The sequence below is a fragment of the Oncorhynchus mykiss genome, chromosome 25 (genome assembly GCF_013265735.2).
Source record: "Oncorhynchus mykiss isolate Arlee chromosome 25, USDA_OmykA_1.1, whole genome shotgun sequence".
Lineage (NCBI taxonomy): Eukaryota > Metazoa > Chordata > Actinopteri > Salmoniformes > Salmonidae > Oncorhynchus > Oncorhynchus mykiss.
In genome coordinates, this window is record NC_048589.1 from 17399815 (window position 1) to 17407237 (window position 7423).

Consider the following 7423-nt stretch of genomic DNA (forward strand, 5'->3'; position numbering starts at 1 on the left):
AGTCTCTCACGTCACTGTGGAGGAATTTTGTCCCAGTCTTGCATGTAGAACTGCTTTAACTCCGTGACATTTGTGGGTTTTTAAGCATCAACTGCTTGTTTCAAGTCCTGCCACAACATCTCAAATTGGGATTAGGTCTGGACTTTAACTAGGCCATTCCAAAACTTCAAATGTGTCGCTTTCTAGCCATTTTCATGTCAACTTGATTGTGTGTTTTGGATCATTGTTTTGCTGCATGACCCAGCTGCGCTTCAGTTTCAGCTCACAGACGGATGGCCTGACATTCTCCTGTAGAATTTTCTGATACAGAGCAGAATTCATGGTTCCTTCTATTAAGGCAATTCGTGCAGGTCCTGAGGCAGTAAAGCATCCTCAGACCATCACACTACCACCACCTTGCTTGACCGTTGGTATGAGGTTCTTACTGTGGAATGCAGTGTTTGGTTTTCACCAGATATAATGGGACCCATGTCATCCAAAAAGTTGACTCAAGTTTGCCAAAAAGCACCTGAAAACACCTGGATGATAATCAAGACTTTTGGAAGTATGTTCTATGGACAGATTATTCAAAAGTATAACTTTTTGCACACTGAGTTACAGCAGTTTTGCATTGAAGGGCGTCCTTCACAGTGACGTGAGAGACTGATCAACTACAGGAAGCGTTTGGTTGGAGTCATTGCAGCTAAAGGTGGCACAACCAGTTATTGAGTATAAGGGGGCAATTACTTTTCCAGACAGGGCCATTGGGTGTTGCATAACTTTGTTTATAAAATAAATAAAATGAGTATGTAATTGTTGTGGTATTTGTTCACTCAGGTTCCATTTATCTAATATTAGGTTTTGGTTGAAGATCTGATAACATTCCGTATCAAAAATATACAAAAGTAGAGAACATTAAAAAGGGGGCAAATACTTTTCATGGCGCTGTATGTAACTTTTCTTATTATCAATTAAGTAGAAAGCTCCAACCATTGCACTTATCTGATATGATAGCTCATTCATTCATACAGTAGTTTACGGCTTGGTTTGGTGAAACCAGTTACATGAAGTCAAAGTCCATTCAAGTGCATTATTTAAGTGTGGGATTACTATGTAATATAAAGTTCAGTATACATTTTCTGCTATTTTCAAATACAAATCGTATTGGCAGAAAAGTTCAAATATAACTAAAATGCTAGAAGGTTCCTCCTTCAATGATGGTTGTTAATTGTTGCATTGTTTTTCTTCAAAGAAAATGTAGGAACTATTTCACGTTTAGTTTTGAGTGATGTGGTATTAACGAACGGTCAATGTTGATTTTATTTATTGCTCTCAATTGGATTGTCAAGTACTATTTGCTGGAGTGTAAAGTCTTACTTGATGACATTAGCGGATGGAGTGCTTTATTTAAAGTAGGGAAAGGGTCATTAAGTTGCTGTTGTTGTTTTATCATACTTTGATACAACAAAATATGACTGAGCGCCTTACCATGTAATAAATAGTAAGTGTATTAATGAAACACTTTCATTCTTCATTTTAGAGTACTTCTTTATGCAATTCAGTGTACAGCACATGTTGGAGAACATGGTATTAAAAGCACATTGCCATAACCAAGTGACAATTTACAGGAGCAAGGTGAGGTTCTTTCGATTGTTATTAAAAGGAGGTGAAAAATAAAGAGTGAAATTGAGAGCTAACAGAATTGAAGTTATTTTGTTGGGAGAAAACAGAAGTGAACAAATTGATCCTGGGAGAGGGAGAGAGTTGAACGTAGGGAGGTTTGTTTGTGCGAAGTAGTGGAATTGACTTCAACCATGTGACTGTAGTGCAAAACGTACTTCTCCTGTTCAGTGCCTGTTTAGATAAGGGTTACAGTTTGTTTGTTTGTTTGTTTGTTTGGTAAGTGTATTTATTGCTTGACATTTACGTCATCACCAAGCCTTGCCTAATGACACTTGAACATTTTAGAAATGATTGTCTGCCATATTACTGCTCCTTTCAACATTGTGTATCACTGTGAGCCCTGTGCTCCATGGACTCACACAGGATTTTTGAATAATTCAAAAAAATGTGTGTCCATCGAGTTTTTTACAGTCAAAATTTCTTCTTTGTTTGTATTAACTTGAGTGCAAATTCCATGATTGTAAAACAGTTGTAAGTTAGCATACAGCACAATAAAAAAAAAGTACCCCCTGTTTCAGATTCTGTCTTTCTCTTTCTGTCTTACACAGAGGTGCACAACTGACTGCACAAAATATGATCTCTTGTCCCCTAACCCTGACCTATAGAAACATCATGAAAACGGAGTGAATGTGAAACGTATTTTTCCTATGTAATATACACAGAGTATACAAAACATTAAGAAAACCTTCTCTTTCCATGACATAGACTGTCCAGGTGAAAGCTATGATCCCTTATTGATGTCACTTGTTAAATCCACTTCAATCATTGTAGATGAAAGGATAGCAGACAGGTTAAAGAATGATTTTTAAGCCTTGGGACAATTGAGACATTGATAGTGTATGTGTGCCATTGAGGGTGAAATGGGCAAGAACATATTTAAGTGCCTTTAAACGGGGGTATGATAGTCGGTGCCAGGCGCATTGGTTTGTGTCAAGAACTGCATCGCTGCTGGGTTTTTCACACTCAACAGTTTCCTGTGTGTCTCAAGAATGGTCCACCACCCAAAGGACATCCAGCCATCTTGACACAACTGTGGGAAGCATTGGAGTCAACATGGGCCAGCATCTCTGTGGAATGCTTTCTGAGGGGTGCAACTCAACATTAGGAAGGTGTTCCTAATGTTTGGTATACTCAGTGTACACTACAATATGTCATGTTTTGTATACACATCTAATTCACTTCTTATATTCATTTTGAGCACTGATAAGCAACACCAGTACATTTCCCAAGAGGTTTCTGATGATTCACATACATGCATGGGAAAGTTGGCTGCTAATATGTATCTAATAGCTTATGTAAAATACTTAACCACCACTGATAGCATGACAACTTTAGAAAAAATAATGATTCTGTGTCCCATAAGAGATTGAATAATGTAATATGACACGATAGCAGCACATGCATACCCTTGATTTGATTACATTTGGCTGAACTTACAGTAAAAAACAAATGGTGTTTCAGAATGGGAGACTGTGACAGTATGGTGTTTCAGAATGGGAGAGTGTGACAGTATGGTATGGTGTTTCAGAATGGGAGACTGTGACAGTATGGTGTTTCAGAATGGGAGACTGTGACAGTATGGTGTTTCAGAATGGGAGACTGTGACAGTATGGTGTTTCAGAATGGGAGACTGACAGTATGGTGTTTCAGAATGGGAGACAGTGACAGTATGGTGTTTCAGAATGGGAGACTGTGACAGTATGGTGTTTCAGAATGGGAGACTGACAGTATGGTGTTTCAGAATGGGAGACTGTGACAGTATGGTGTTTCAGAATGGGAGACTGTGACAGTATGGTGTTTCAGAATGGGAGACTGACAGTATGGTGTTTCAGAATGGGAGACTGTGACAGTATGGTGTTTCAGAATGGGAGACTGTGGCAGTATGGTGTTTCAGAATGGGAGACTGTGACAGTATGGTGTTTCAAAATGGGAGACTGTGACAGTATGGTGTTTCAGAATGGGAGACTGTGACAGTATGGTGTTTCAGAATGGGAGACTGTGACAGTATGGTGTTTCAGAATGGGAGACTGTGACAGTATGGTGTTTCAGAATGGGAGACTGACAGTATGGTGTTTCAGAATGGGAGACTGTGACAGTATGGTGTTTCAGAATGGGAGACTGTGACAGTATGGTGTTTCAGAATGGGAGACTGTGACAGTATGGTGTTGCCTGTGTTAAGCTGCCTCCATGTGGGAGTCATTTTTGATTAATTTCAAATGAGCTCTCCATGGGACTGTTGTGTTGGAGACCATTCCCTCCATCTCCTCGGGTGAGAATCCTCCAAGGTGTTACTCTTTTAATTACCTTCTCCACAGGCGTTCTCTAGGGCCACCTTCTACCATTAAACCCCTGGGTCCTGTGACCTCGGCATAGTGCTTTGTTGCTCCTTGTTTTTCAGTTGAGTCTGCATCAGCCCTTACGTTCATGTTTCATTGCCTGTTGTTTTCTTGCAGGTAATAGGCTCTCCTCTGTCCCTTTTTAAAACACATCTGGTTCTCATTTCATGGCCATGGGGGAACAGTCTCTAGGCTTTCATTACATTACTTACATTTTGTTTATCTCACTGAACCACCAGATGTAACTATTCATCTGCAGTTTGATTACATTTAGAATGATCTCCCTCCCCAGTTCTCCCAGTGGTGACTAATGGATGTTGAGGGGTGTGATGCAACTCAATGCTTTAACAGTGGGAGTACAGGTAGCTCTGGAAATTGAAGAGGGCTGTGGGATTATGTCACCAGTATTCATACACAGTGGGATAAGATTTGAAATGCAGAAGGTATTCTGTCGTAAAGGAGGTGACAGCAGCTCAGCTGTAAGTCTAAAGCACTGTAACGTTTGGAGGCAGAAAGGCTCTGAGCGGGAAACCAAGCCTGTCACCAAGGATATTCGCATGTTTCAGTCCTGACTCCTGCATTCTCACCCGGGGCTGGTATTGAAGCCTCACAAGGTGTCTCCTTCAGACATGCTCTGTCAAAGCCAATTCCTTATCGGAACCAGGCTCAGAGACGCTTGCAGCCCTCAGTGTCGGGGTGAGGAAAGTAAGCTCCTAATGCTACGCTCTGGATATGCAACCCCCTTTCTCTCAAGTGCATGAGAGTGTCTCTGAGGCGCCATGACATTTTACATATATGGCTGCATTTGGACAGGTGGTCTTTGGCAGGTCTCTTCCCCAACTGAGCGTGTGCGTCATCCCTCTGCCTCTATATGGCCCAGGATGTACAAACCAACCACGCCTCAGCAGCTGGAGTTATCTGAGCGTGTTCTGCTCTTCTTTTCCTCACGCCTCGCAAACAAGGCTGTCAATGTACAGCTTGCCTTATTGATTTGAGCCATGGGGTCATGTCCCCACTGTTAGTGTCATAAAACAGCTCCAGCAGACAGCCTGGCAGACCACTATATGGATTGTTACTGTGATGTGTTGTATGAAATAGCTCTATTGCTCTCACTGAAGTCGTACCGATTCCACGGGTTAAAGAGGTCAGTCAATCTGAAGGTCCAGGCAGCCCCCAGTAGCCTTCTATGTAACACAAAATGGTGGGTGTCAGTAACAAGCATTTTTTTCCCTGTCCACTGTTGTTCTGAACAGAATATGGATGAGCCAAGATGAATCTTTCCTATTGGGAACCGCAGCTAAACTGGCTGGAGACCAGCACTTCCGTTGCTCCCTATAATGCATTTTGTTTTGAAAAAGCAGCATAGGGTCTTGGCAGGTGTCGTTTGAGATGTTCAATAGACAGCCTGGTTCTGCAAAGCATAGGGAGAGAACTCAGCATTTAGGTCACCATCTGCTTATTGTATTATGTCATGACTCTGCACCTGTGCCCCATGTTGTCATGGTGAAATCATGCACACCTTCATAGTAAAAGGGCCCTGAGAACAGAGGGCTTAATTCAGTTGAATTTACACTTACATTTACACAGTAGCTATTTCTCTTAGGGTCAAATAAATCCCAGCATAGTTTGGGACACTGTATAAACCTCTTGCACTGCACCATATGTTATCTTACGTTAGAGTGACTGCTACACCATGGGTCTATCTATAGTTTGAGTAATAATGCACAGGCCCATAATTCTTCCCTGACGTTAATTGAAGAGCCTATTATGATCTTGCTTTATATTGCTCTCCTGTGTTGCAAACCCTCATTAATTATTCACAAGTATTGTGATAGTGTCTTGTTCAGACAATGAGGTTCTAAAATGCCTTTGTTTTAAAGGTTTCTCCTGGGTGGCATTTTGGCACATTGAAATAATGCTTGGTGTCACTGCAGTACATGCTGAGACTGATAAACAGAAGAAGTTCTGCGAAATCCAAAGTTAGGCTGTGCTATTGCTCTGATAACAAACACTGTCATCAGTATCAACAGTAATTCATCCTCTATAGCTGGCATTAAGCTGTGTAGCCTAACGACCAATGGTAACTCTCAACACCCCGGGACCCAAGACGTTGATTGCTCAGCATTGCATTGCCCCGGTAGTGGTAGCTGTGCTTGAGCTCAACATACTGTAACATCTAATCGTGCTGCAGCTGTAAGATTGAGAAAAACGTTGTTTTTTAAACACACACGTTTTTTTAAACGCCTTAAAAAAGAGGACAACAGGACAGCTTTTATATTCTGCTAGATTGTCTGACTCAGGTGTGATTTTTTTTGAGAGGTGTGGTGATGACTAGGGCCAGGTCACATGGTCAGGAAAAACAGAGCAGTGATGAAAGAGCAGCAACCAAATAATTTGTCATTTAATAGGATCTTTGTTGCAGCAACCGCCATCTCCTACGGAGTACTCCATCCTGTAAACATTCTCCCAGGTGACTGGGAGGTCAAAAGTTAACTAGCCCCTCCCCGTCCTTGTCACGGACATATTGTAGGGCCTATAGGGAAACTACTGTAGGGATATCCAGTGTGTTCTGTGCACAATTCTGTTCAAAGTACCCTGATACTGCCTGCTCTTTTACAATAGGTGTCGTCATGACAGGGTTGCAGTGCAGCACTACTCAACTGAGGCTTACATTTCACTGTGATTCTCGCCACCAGCAACAAAACCTCTCCACCACTCAGTGAAAAAAAGAAGCTTTTCAAAGAGCGGTAGCTGGAAATAGTACCGGCCAGTATTGTGTAATGCATTCCTTCTTCCTTTCTGCACCGTAACTACCGAGCGCTCAATCGATACACCTCCCTCACATGCCGTTCAGTGTGTTCAGTTCAAGTAGATACATACATACATACAGGCTTGTTGTTTTCCCCTCTCCAGAGTTCACCAGAAGTGAGTCAGAAGCAGGAAGGAGAGAGAGAGAGAGAGATCTGACTATAAGATGTGGCAGACTGATAAACAATGGGCCATTTTTTGTATTTTTTATACCTCTGTTCACTTGCCTGCTGCAAAACTCAGATTTAATGACAGGCTCACATGAAGACATTGACAGTAAACTGACTGTCCTTTGAGCTGTCGGACTACTAATTGGCCAGAATATTACTGCTTCTCTGTTCAACTGGGTAGCTGATAAAGAGTGAACTATGTCAACAATAATCCCGTAGACTGGATAGAGATATAATATACCTGATAATCTAATGTATCATATTTTACCAGAGGATAATTAGACTAGGCGATTTGAAAACGGCTTCTATCAAACTCCAAAACATCAACACTTGACATTATTTTCCATGTATGATTTCAGATCACTCAAAATAATAGAATGTTTCATATTAAAGGGGTTATTATTAAGTTGCGTTGCATGTAAAAAAAACAACATCTAATCAAAGAAA